A 12,990-nucleotide genomic window follows, 5' to 3' on the forward strand; every position below is an offset into this window, starting at 1 on the left:
GCCGAACCCAACAACAATAATGCAAGGAGAATGCTTGGTGACTTCACAAAACCAACGTCTAAATTTGATGGAAGAAGCATCTCCATTCCTGCCATTGGAGCCAACAATTTTGAGCTTAAGCATTAACTAGTTGCTTTAATGCAACAGAACTGCAAGTTTTATGGACTTCCATCTGAAGATCCTTACCAATTTTTAACTGAGTTCTTGCAGATTTGTGAGACTGTAAAGACGAATGGAGTAGATCCTGAAGTCTACAGGCTCATGCTTTTTCCTTTTGCTGTAAGAGACAGAGCTAGAATATGGTTGGATTCACAACCTAAGGATAGCCTGGACTCCTGGGATAAGCTGGTCACGGCCTTCTTGGATAAATTCTTTCCTCCTCAAAATCTGAGCAAGCTTAGAGTGGATGTTCAGACCTTCAAACAAAAAGATGGTGAATCCCTCTATGAAGCTTGGGAAAGATACAAGCAGTTGACCAAAAGGTGTCCATTTGACATGTTTTCAGAATGGACAATATTAGATATATTCTATTATGGTCTATCTGAGTTTTCAAAAATGTCATTGTACCATTCTGCAGGTGGATCCATTCACCTAAAGAAACCACCTGCAGAAGCTCAAGAACTCATTGACATGGTTGCAAATAACCAATTCATGTACACTTCTGAGAGGAATTCCGTGAATAATGGGACACCTCAGAGGAAGAGAGTTCTTGAAATTGATGCTCTGAATGCCATATTGTCTCAGAATAAAGTGTTGACTCAGCAAGTTAACATGATTTCTCAAAGTCTGAATGGATGGCACAATGCATCCAACAGTACTAAAGAGGCAGCTTCTGAAGAAACTTATGATCCTGAGAACCCTGCAATAGCAGAGGTAAATTACATGGGTGAACCTTATGGAAATACCTATAACTCATCATGGAGAAATCACCCAAATTTCTCATGGAAGGATCAACAAAAGCCTCAACAAGGCTTTAATAATGGTGGAAGAAATAGGCTCAGTAATAACAAGCCTTTTCCATCATCTTCTCAGCAACAGACAGAGAATTCTGAACAAAGCTCCTCTAATTTAGCAAATTTAGTCTTTGATCTGTCAAAAGCCACTTTCAGTTTCATGAGTGAAACAAGATCCTCCATCAGAAATCTGGAGGCACAAGTGGGCCAGCTGAGTAAGAAAGTCATTGAAACTCCTCCCAGTATTCTCCCAAGAAATACAGAAGAGAATCCAAAAGGAGAGTGCAAGGCCATTGATGTGATCAATATGGCTGAATGCACAAGGGAGGAGAAGGACGAAAATCCTAGTGAGGAGGATCTCCTGGGACGTCTCTCAAGCAAGAGGGAGTTTCCTAGTAAGGATCCAAAAGAATCTGAGGCTCATATAGAGACCATAGAGATTCCATTAAATCTCCTTCTGCCATTCATGAGCTCTAAAGACTATTCTTCCTCTGATGAGGATGAAGATGTGACTGGAGAGCAAGTTGCTCAATATTTAGGAGCTATCATAAAGCTGAATGTCAAGTTGTTTGGTAATGAGACTTGGGAAAGTGAACCTCCCTTGCTCATTAGTGAACTAGATACCTGGATTCAGCAAATTTTACCTCAAAAGAGACAAGATCCTGGCAAGTTCTTAATACCTTGTACCATAGGCACCATGACCTTTGAAAAAGCTCTATGTGATCTGGGGTCAAGGATAAATCTTATGCCACTCTCTGTAATGGAGAAGCTGGGGATCATTGAGGTACAACCTGCCTTGTTCTCATTACAATTGGCAGACAAGTTATTAAGACAAGCTTATGGAGTAGTAGAGGACGTGTTAGTAAAGGTTGAAGGCCTTTACATCCCTGCTGATTTCATAATCTTAGACACTAGGAAGGAAGAGGATGAGTGCATCATCCTTGGAAGACCTTTCCTAGCCACAGTAGGAGCTGTGATAGATGTCAACAGAGGTGAATTAGTCCTTCAATTGAATGGGGACTACCTTGTGTTTAAGACACATGGCCATCCCTCTGTGACAAAGGAGAGTAAGCATGAAGAGCTTCTCTCAGTACAGAGTCAAGAAGAGCCCCCACAGTCAAACTCTAAGTTTGGTGTTGGGAGGCCACAACCAAACTCTAAGTTTGGTGTTAAGACCCCATATCTAAACTCTAAGTTTGGTGTTGGGACTATACAACATTGACCTGATCACCTTTATGGCTCCATGAGAGCCCACTGTCAAGCTAATGACATTAAAAGAGCGCTTGTTGGGAGGCAACCTAATTTTTTTTATTTATCTAATTTTTATTTTATTTTATTATTATTTTGTGTTTTATTAGGTACATGATCATGTGGAGTCACGAAAAAAATATAAAAATTAAAAACAGAATCAAAAACAGCAGAAGAAAAATCACGCCCTGGAGGGAGGACATACTGGCGTTCAACGCCAGTAAGGAGCATCTGGCTGGCGTTCAACGCCAGAACAGAGCATGAATCTGGCGCTGAACGCCAGAAACAAGCAACATCCTGGCGTTTAAATGCCAGGAATGTGCCCTGAGGAAAGCTGGCGCTGAACGCTAGTAACAAGCATAGAACTGGCGTTCAACGCCAAAAACATGCTGCATCTGGGCATTGAACGCCCAGAACGTGCATCACCTCGGCGTTTAAACGCCAGAATGGTATGCAAAGGCATTTTACATGCCTAATTGGTGCAGGGATGTAAATTCTTGACATCTCAGGATCTGTGGATCCCACAGGATCATCTCAGGATCTGTGGACCCCACAGGATCCCCACCTAACATATTCCCACCTTACCTCCTAATAATCCTATAACACACTTCTCCAAAACACACTTCCCAACAACTTCAATCTCTCTTCCCCATCACCTCTTTACCACTCACATCCATCCACTCTTCTCCATAAACCCCACCCACCTTCAAAATTCAAAAAATTTTCCCACCTTACCATCATCTTTTCTTTCTTCTCTTGCTCGAGGGCGAGCAATTTTCTAAGTTTGGTGTGGTAAACGCATAGCTTTTTGTTTTTCCATAACCATTGATGGCACCTAAGGCCAGAGAAACCTCAAAAAAAAAAAAGAAAGAAAAGGAAAGACAAAAGCTTCCACCTCTGAGTCATGGGAGATGGAAAGACTCATCTAAAGGGTTTATAGCTCAGTGGTATAACATTTGACTGCAAATCAAGAGATCCCTAAGATACCTCAGGGGATAAATTGTCCTCCACACAATTATTGGGAGCAACTAAGGATAGGAGCACCAAAATTACTAGGGATCATCCAACAGAAGCAAGGAAGAGACATAAAGGAGCTCAAAGAGCACCATTGGTTCTTCAAGAAGGCGCCACCCTCACTAAGGTGGACTCATTCCTTATTCTTATTTCTCTGTTTTTCGATTTTTATGCTTCATGTTTATCTATGTTTTGTGTTTCTACTTCATGATCATTAGTATTTTGTAACTATGTCTTAAGGCTATGAATAATTCCATTAATCCTTCACCTTTCTTAAATGAAAAATGTTTTTAATTCAAAAGAACAAGAAGTACATGAATTTTGAATTTATCCTTGAATTTAGTTTAATTATATTGATGTGGTGACAATACTTTTTGCTTTCTGAATGAATGCTTGAACAGTGCATGATTTTGATCTTGTTGTTTATGAATGTTAAAACTGTTGGCTCTTGAAAGAATGATGAACAAAGAGAAATGTTATTGATAATCTGAAAAATTATGAAATTGATTCTTGAAGCAAGAAAAAGTAGTGAAAAACAAAAGCTTGTGAAAAAAATAGAAAGAAAAAGAAAAAGCAAGCAGAAAAAGCCAATAGCCCTTAAAACCAAAAGGCAAGGGTAAAAAGGATCCAAGGCTTTGAGCATCAATGGATAGGAGGGCCCAAGGAAATAAAATCCATGCCTAAGCGGCTAAACCAAGCTGTCCCTAACCATGTGCTTGTGTTATGAAGGCCCAAGTGAAAAGCTTGAGACCAAGTGGTTAAAGTCGTGATCCAAAGCAAAAGGGTGTGCTTAAGAGCTCTGGACACCTCTAACTGGGGACTCTAGCAAAGCTGAGTCACAATCTGAAAAGGTTCACCCAGTCATGTGTCTGTGGCATTTATGTATCCGGTGGTAATACTGGAAAACAAAGTGCTTAGGGCCACGGCCAAGACTCATAAGTAGCTGTGTTCAAGAATCAACATACTTAACTAGGAGAATCAATAACACCATCTGTTCCGAGGGTTACCTGAAACTATAGGTCGATCTCGGTCAAGATCTTCTGTGCTGGTCGGAGCCGACGTGTCCGGCAGGTGTATAGCAGCCAGAGCTGGTGTGTCCGACTTGTGGAACTGAGAATGCTGTTGATCCTTTGTCACCGAAGGGTGGGGGGTACCTGCAAGGGACTCCGATGCTTAAGTTAGCAAGGGTATTAAACAGGTATTAAGTAGAATTAGAGTATGAGTTATACCTGGGTGCTCCAGTGTATTTATAATGGTGAGATGTGGCCTCGTGCGGATAAGATAAGTTAGTTATCTTATCTTATCTTTATCTTATCTTTAAGTGAGGTCATCTTTAAGGGAACCGCCTTTATCTCTATGGGCTTGGGCTGCCCTTGGATTTGGGGCGCGTTCCTCTATTTGGGCCCTTCATTTGGGCTTTCCTGTGACTTGGCCGAGCTCTTTGAGGAGAGGTCGGGTTGTCCTGACCTGAAGAGGTCGGTCGCTTTGTCTGTCGAACATCCCGGGTCGGGCAGCTCGACCCAGGGTATGAACAGTGCCCCTGCTTGAGCTCGGTCTTTCTGTTGAGGTCGAGTTTTTGACTTCGGTCCTTTCATGATGAAGCCGAACTCAAGCATTTTGTCGATTTCTTCTTTTTGTAGAATCTTTTGAGTGTAGAACGTTTCCTCTAAAGGCGCGCACTTTTATATCGGCGTTTTGGGAACGTGCGAGGGTTTAATGCTTTCCTTAATTTTAGCATTAATTGCCCCGTTTCCTTTTGGCTCTTTATTTTGATTTTTGAAAGCCCAGAAATGGTTTCTCTTCTTTTGCCCTTTTCATAACTTCTCTTCTCCGTTCTCTCTGCTCTTCTATTTTTTTGTTTCGCGCATCTCCTTTTTTCTGTGTTTGCGGCGTCGTTTGGTGTTTTTGGAGCTTCTATTTTTGCCTGGAGTTTCACGTTTCTCCCTGCGACATTGCTCTTTGTTCACGTTTCTTTGTGAGAAGGTGTTCCCAGATTTCCATCTTCAGTTTCTTTGAAGCTCGCTGCCCTTTCCAGGTTGGTACTAGCTTTCTTGCTTCTTTCGTAGCTTCGTCTTTAGTTTTTTGGTGAAGTTCTGATTTTGCATGTTTGAAAGCTTGGAACCTTTTTGTGATCTTTGCTCTTGTTTTCTTCGCTGTAAACGTGTTTTGCTTTCTTTCATGCTCTTTTTGGCATTTTCATCGAGGCTTTTCTAGGGTTTTGTTGCTTCTGACAGAGAATCTGCATCTGTTCCTTGTTTTTGGAGGTTTGCTTTTTGCCTGATCTTTGAAAAAAGGTTGCATCTTTAATGGTCTCTGCTTGGCGTATTTGATGTTTTAGAATGTTTTTTGCTTGGCAGGCTTGTAATGATTTGCTGTGTTTTTCTTTGGTGAAAAGCGTTTGTTGTTTTGAATCCTTTTTGAGAAATGCTAGGATGTAAGCTGTAGAGTTTTTCTGGGAACCTTGCTTTGCTACTGCCTCCAAAGGATGCCCCAGGACTTTTGGTTTGAGTCTTGGGGTTTTCCTTTTCGCTGTTTCATCTACTGACCGAGTTGTTTTCTCCCTTTGTCCGAGATGTTTGTAGTAACCCTTATCTTCTTTTCTTACTTTGTAGGATTAGTTGGCCTCATGTCTTCTCGCAATAACATTGTAGAGATGTCTTCCAGAGTTCCCGAGGGGATGTTTGATTGGCTGGACTCCCTTGTTTTGTTGTGTGTTTCTGTTGTGGATGCTGAATTTTGCACAGAGCTGAGAAAGCGCCATAGGATTTGTGGTAACAATGCCCGTGAGGAGGATTACGAGCTTGTTGCCCCTAATTCTGACGAGAGAGTGTGCTTTCTGACTTCTTTTGAGGGAGAACGCCCCTTCTTTTATGCTTATGAATACTTTTTCAGCCAGTTGAACGTTTCTTTTCCTCTTACTACTTTTGAGACTGATCTGTTGTGGTCGTGTAATATTGCTCCATCCCAGCTTCTTTCCAATTCCTGGGGTTTTATTAAAATTTTCTAACTTCTTTGTCGTGAACTAGATGTGACACCTTCCCAGACTCTTTTTCTTTACTTGTTTGTTTCTGCCAAGCCTGGCGGTTCTTCAAAAAAGAAAGCTTCTTGGGTTTCTTTCCGGTCCGCCCAGGGCCATAAAGTGTTTGCAATGTATGATGAGTCCTTTAAGGACTTCAAGAACTACTTTTTTAAAGTTCGAGCTGTTGAGGGAGCCCGTCCCTTTTTTCTTGATGAAAATGGCGAGCCTGCTTTTCCTCTAGAGTGGCAAAAGAATGTAAGAGTGCCACGATACACATGGGAAATGCTTAGTGAGGTTGAGCGGGCTTTTGTAGTTGTTCTTGAAGATTTGTGGGGGAAGCCTCCCCATCTGGATACGAAGAGATTTCTGAACGATCCATCTTTGGTTCGGCCTGCTTTGGGTATTTGTTTGTCTATTGGCCCGACTTGCCTCTATATTTATTTCCTTTTTTGTTCCTCTTTTGTAACTCTTTGTCGTGGTTGTTTTTGTGTTTGCAGAGATGTCTAAGAACAATGACTCCATGAAGGCCTTCAAGAAGGCGAAGAAGGCAACTGCTGCTTTAAACATTTCGGCCAAAGTGGTCGGCGAGGGATCTTCCCAAGCTCCAGTTAAACCTCCTATTCCGAGTTTTCCCGGGCCGAGGAAAGTAATTCCTATTCCTCGGGTTCGTCTGGTCGATCCTCCACAATCTTCTACAGCAGCTCCTGGTGCCCCTCCTAGCAAGAAGCAAAAAACATCCGAGCCTTTTAACTTGGATGCCCTGGACTTTGATGCCATTGAGTTTGTTGACAAGCAAATTGCCCCTTACGGTGGGCTTTCCATGGACGACGTGTCTCTTCTAAAGCATTTGTATTTTATCACCCAAAATAGTGTGAAGATGGCCCATATGGGTGCGGCTATTTTTCGAACAATTCAGGGAATTCCGGTTCATGCTACCAAATCTTTTATGGAGGAGGCCAAGTCAGAATTTGATCGAATCAAGGGTCTGAAGAAGGAGTTGGAGGTGAAGTTGGCCAAGGTGGAGAAGGAATTGGAGGGTGAGAAGGCCAGCTCTATTGCCCTTGCTGCTTCTTTGAAGCTGGCCGAAGACATGGCATTGAAACATAAGGATAGCTATGTCTCAGTTTATAGGAAATTGATGCGTCTTCGGGAGGATTTGGAAACAGCTCGGGTTAATTATGGTGAGCTTCAGGGTCACCTTATGGGTAGCGTAACTGCTGCCTCTGAGAATCTGATGGAGCAGTTCCGGGTTGTAGCTCCTGATGCCGACTTGACTCTCATCAGTTTGGACAATGTTGTGAGAGATGGTAAGATTGTCCCCGATGACCAGAATGATGATGAGACTGATCCTCCTCCAGTGCCTTCTCTTAAGGTGTCAACCTCCTCTATTCCTCCTGTTCCATCTGATCCGGACTGCCAGGTCCTTAACCGGGATGATGGAACTGTAGATGCTGTGCCCCTGCAGACTCGCCCTCCTTCTCCCCATACTGATGCTGCTGAGAAGGCCCCTGATCTTAGTTGATCTTTTTTCTTGGATATTTGTGTATATGGCCCGTTTTGTGGGTTTTTTGAACTGTTTATTATTTTGTTTGATTACTGACACTTTTCAGTTGCCTGCTTGGCAACTTTACAAAAACAAAAGTAGCTTTCTGAGGTTGGCTTTTGGTGACCCCTTGAAGCTTTATCATATTATGCATGATATCTGTTGGAATTTTACTGTCTGGCCCTTTTAGGTTGCTTTCGTGCTTGTCGCTTGTAGCTTGGATCCTTTTGAGGCCGTGTATGTGGGGGGGGGGGGTCCAGCTTGTTTCTCGGTTTCCTTGCTCTTGTTTGTATTTTTAGTGCCTCGTAACCGATTTCTTTATGTTGGTCCCCTTCTAAGTTATTTTTGTAATCCTCGTTCTTGGACCTTTGTCCAGTCTCTTCTTACGGGATTACTTTTATAACTTATCTTTAGGTCGATCTTTCTAAGTTATTTTTTGTAATCCTCTTTCTTGGACCTTTGTTAGGTCTCTTTCAGGGATTATTTTTACAACTTGTTTTGTAGGAGACTGTCTTCGTTAGGTCGATCTCTTCTAAGTTGTTTTTGTAAGCCTCTTTCTTGGACTTTTGTTAGGTCTCTTTCAGGGATTACTTTTACAACTTGTTTTGTAAGAGACCGACTTCGTTAGGTCAATCTCTTCTAAGTTGTTTTTGTAATCCTCTTTCTTGGACCTTTGTTAGGTCTCTTTCAGGGATTACTTTTACAACTTGTTTTGTAGGGGACCGACTTCGTTAGGTCGATCTCTTCTAAGTTGTTTTTGTAATCCTCTTTCTTGGACCTTTGTTAGGTCTCTTTCAGGGATTACTTTTACAACTTGTTTTGTAGGAGACCGACTTCGTTAGGTCGATCTCTTCTAAGTTGTTTTTGTAATCCTCTTTCTTGGACCTTTGTTAGGTCTCTTTCAGGGATTACTTTTACAACTTGTTTTGTAGGGGACCGACTTCGTTAGGTCGATCTCTTCTAAGTTGTTTTTGTAATCCTCTTTCTTGGACCTTTGTTAGGTCTCTTTCAGGGATTACTTTTACAACTTGTTTTGTAGGAGACCGACTTCGTTAGGTTGATCTCTTCTAAGTTGTTTTTGTAATCCTCTTTCTTGGACCTTTGTTAGGTCTCTTTCAGGGATTACTTTTACAACTTGTTTTGTAGGGGACCGACTTCATTAGGTCGATCTCTTCTAAGTTATTTTTGTAATCCTCTTTCTTGGACCTTTGTTAGGTCTCTTTCAGGGATTACTTTTACAACTTGTTTTGTAGGAGACCGACTTTGTTAGGTCGATCTCTTCTAAGTTATAGCAATTCCTCTTTAATAGGGTTGGCCAGACATCTTTCCAGGGATTTGCTGATAACTTGGGATGACTTGGTCAGATTTTTTGGTATCGACCAGTCTTTTTAAGTTATTATATAGCAATCCATAGGACCTCGTCAGGCTCCTTTTTTGGGATCACTTTCGATAACTTCTTGCATTATTCTGTGTTCATCTTTGCCAATTTGTTGATGGTGACTTTATCCCGGGATGATCGGTCTTTAGATGAATCACATTTTCACCTTTGTCGATCGATCATTCCTATCGAGATCGTACAGTGAATTTTTTCTTCACTTTCTGTCGATCTGTTGCTTTATAATCGGACGATGAAAGCTTCAGATTAATGCGTCTTGGGAATTTGTAGAATATCTGAAATGTATTTTATTTAAAGGAAGTGCAAAAATATATATATATATATGTAGGCAGGAGTTTCTGTATCCTTAAGTCTCAATCTTGACGCCTCATTAAAAAACCTTTTTCAGGAAAAAGAGTGCGTCTTGAGATCTTTATACCTTTTCTAGCTATAGTACCTTCTTAGGTTACAGGCGTGCCATGATCTGAGGAGTTCTCGTCCCTCGAGTTCGGACAGTCTGTAGTAGCCCTTTCCGAGTACTTCTGTGACTCAGTAGGGTCCTTTCCAGTTAGCTGCCAACTTTCCTTCTCCGGGTCGAGTTGTTCCAATATCATTTTGGATTAGGATGAAATCGTCTTTCGTGAAGTCTCTTGGCACCACCTTTTGAATATACCTGGAAGCCATTCGCCGCTTTAGTGCTTCTTCTCTGATCCGAGCTCTTTCTTGGATTTCTGGAAGTAGGTCGAGCTTTTCTCTTTGGAGTTGAGAATTGGCTTGTTCATTGTAGTGGACTACTCGGGGAGATCCCTCCTCGACTTCTATTGGAATCATTGCCTCCACTCCGTATGCTAATCGGAATGGTGATTCGTTTGTGGTAGAATGGGGGGTTGTTCGATACGCCCATAGGACTTGTGGGAGTTCCTCGGCCCAAGCTCCCTTTGCTTCTTGTAGCCTCCGCTTTAGTCCGGCCAATATAACTTTGTTGGCTGCTTCGGCTTGTCCATTGGCTTGGGGATGTTCGACGGAGGTGAACTGGTGTTTTATGTTTAAGTCGGCCACCAGTTTTCTGAATCCTGCGTTTGTAAATTGGGTACCATTGTCTGTGGTAATGGAGTATGGTACCCCGAACCTTGTAATAATGTTCCTATATAAGAATTTTTGACTTCTCTGAGCGGTGGCATTGGCTAAGGGTTCTGCCTCGATCCATTTTGTGAAATAGTCAACTCCTACTATGAGGAATTTTACTTGTCCCAATCCCTATGGGAAAGGTCCGAGAAGGTCAAGTCCCCATTTCGCAAATGGCCAGGGTGAGGTTACGCTGATAAGTTTTTCTGATGGGGCGATGTGAAAGTTGGCATGCTTCTGGCATGGTGGGCATGTCCTGACAAACTCTGTAGCCTCCTTTTGTAGAGTTGGCCAATAGAATCCTGCCCTGAGTACCTTTTTGGTGAGGGCTTGGGCTTCGAGATGATTCTAAGTTCCTAGAGAAGCCAATCATTCTGAACTTCAAAGGACAAAGTGAGATGCCAAAACTATTCAGAAGCAAAAAGCTACAAGTCCCGCTCATCTAATTAGAATTAATATTCATTGATATTTTGGAATTTATAGTATATTCTTTTCTTTTTATCCTATTTGATTTTCAGTTGCTTGGGGACAAGCAACAATTTAAGTTTGGTGTTGTGATGAGCGGATAATTTATACGCTTTTTGGCATTATTTTTAGGTAGTTTTTAGTAAGTTCAAGCTACTTTTAGGGATGTTTTCATTAGTTTTTATGTTAAATTCACATTTCTAGACTTTACTATGTGTTTGTGTGTTTTTCTGTGATTTCAGGTAATTTCTGGCTGAAATTGAGAGATTTGAGCAAAACTCTGATAGGAGGCTGACAAAGGACTGCTGACGCTGTTGGAATCTGACCTCCCTGCACTCGAAATGAATTTTTTGGAGCTACAGAATCTAAATGGCACGCTCTCAACGGCGTTGGAAAGTAAACATCCAGAGCTTTCCACCAATATATAATAGTCCATACTTTATTTGGGAATTGATGACGTAAACTAGCGCTGAACGCCAGTTCCATGTTGCTGTCTGGAGTCAAACGCCAGAAACACGTCACAACCCAGAGTTGAATGCCCAAAACACGTTACAACTTGGCGTTTGATGAGCGGATAATTTATACGCTTTTTGGCATTGTTTTTAGGTAGTTTTTAGTAAGTTCAAGCTACTTTTAGGGATGTTTTCATTAGTTTTTATGTTAAATTCACATTTCTGGACTTTACTATGAGTTTGTGTGTTTTTCTGTGATTTCAGGTAAATTCTGACTGAAATTGAGGGATTTGAGCAAAACTCTGAAAAAGGCTGACAAAAGGACTGCTGATGCTGTTGGAATCTGACCTCCCTGCACTCGAAATGGATTTTCTGGAGCTACAGAACTCCAATTGGCGCGCACTCAATGGCGTTGGAAAGTAGACATCCAGGGCTTTCCAGCAATATATAATAGTCCATACTTTATTCGGAAATTGACGACGTAACTTGGCGTTGAACGCCAAGTTCATGCTGCTGTCTGGAGTTAAACGCCAGAAAAACGTCATGATCCGGAGTTGAACGCCCAAAACACGTCATAACTCGGAGTTCAACTCCAAGAGAAGCCTCAGCTCGTGGATTGATCAAGCTCAGCCCAAACATACACCAAGTGGGCCCCGGAAGTGGATTTATGCATCAATTACTTACTCATGTAAACCCTAGGAGCTAGTTTATTATAAATAGAACATTTAACTATTGTATTAGACATCTTTTGATCACTTTAGATCTGAAGAGCATCTTTGAACGCATAGTTCTTAGACCATGGGGGCTGGCCATTCGGCCATGCCTGAACCATTTACTTATGTATTTTCAACGGTGGAGTTTCTGCACACCATAGATTAAGGGTGTGGAGCTCTGCTGTACCTCAAGTTTCAATACAATTACTATTACTTTCTATTCAATTCTCTTTTATTCTTATTCCAAGATATACGTTGCACTTCAACTTGATGAATGTGATGATCTGTGACACTCATCATTATTCTCACCTATGAACGCGCGTGATTGACAACCACTTCCGTTCTACTTTAGGCCGGGCGCATATCTCTTAGATTCCTCAACAGAATCTTCGTGGTATAAGCTAGATAGATGGCGGCATTCATGAGGATCCGGAAAGTCTAAACCTTGTCTATGGTATTCCGAGTAGGATTCTGGGATTGAATGACTGTGACGAGCTTTAAACTCGCGATTGCTGGGCGTGATGACAAGCGCAAAAGGATCAATGGATCCTATTCCAACATGATCGAGAACCAACAGCTGATTAGCCGTGCTGTGACAGAGCATAGGAACGTTTTCACTGATAGGATGGGATGTAGCCACTGACAACGGTGATACCCTACATACAGCTTGCCATGGAAAGGAGTAAGAAGGATTGGATGAATGTAATAGGAAAGTAGAGATTCAAGAGGAGCACAGCATCTCCATACACTTATCTGAAATTCCCACTATTGATTTACATAAGTATCTCTATCCTATTTTATTTTCTGTTTATTTTTATTAATCATATTTGATTTTCTAAATTCCATAATTTTATCCTCCTGACTGGGATTTACAAGATGACCATAGCTTGCTTCATACCAACAATCTCTGTGGGATCGACCCTTACACACGTAAGGTATTACTTGGACGACCCAGTGCACTTGCTGGTTAGCTGAACGGAGTTGTGTCCACACATAAGTGCCATAATAATGATTCCATACAACAACAAAGAATACTACATTGATGTGATCACAATTTCGTCCACCAAGTTTTTGGCGCCGTTG

At 41.7% G+C, this 12,990-nt stretch overlaps 1 non-coding gene across 1 annotated transcript; it reads right to left on the minus strand.

Moving 5' to 3' along the window:
- Positions 1 to 393: 393 nt before the first annotated feature.
- LOC130964195 (small nucleolar RNA R71) lies at positions 394 to 497 on the minus strand. The gene has a single exon (XR_009080299.1). It is a non-coding gene; the product is annotated as a small nucleolar RNA R71 (small nucleolar RNA).
- Positions 498 to 12,990: the final 12,493 nt, after the last annotated feature.

Source organism: Arachis stenosperma, chromosome 2 (assembly GCF_014773155.1).
Source record: "Arachis stenosperma cultivar V10309 chromosome 2, arast.V10309.gnm1.PFL2, whole genome shotgun sequence".
NCBI classification, from domain to species: domain Eukaryota; kingdom Viridiplantae; phylum Streptophyta; class Magnoliopsida; order Fabales; family Fabaceae; genus Arachis; species Arachis stenosperma.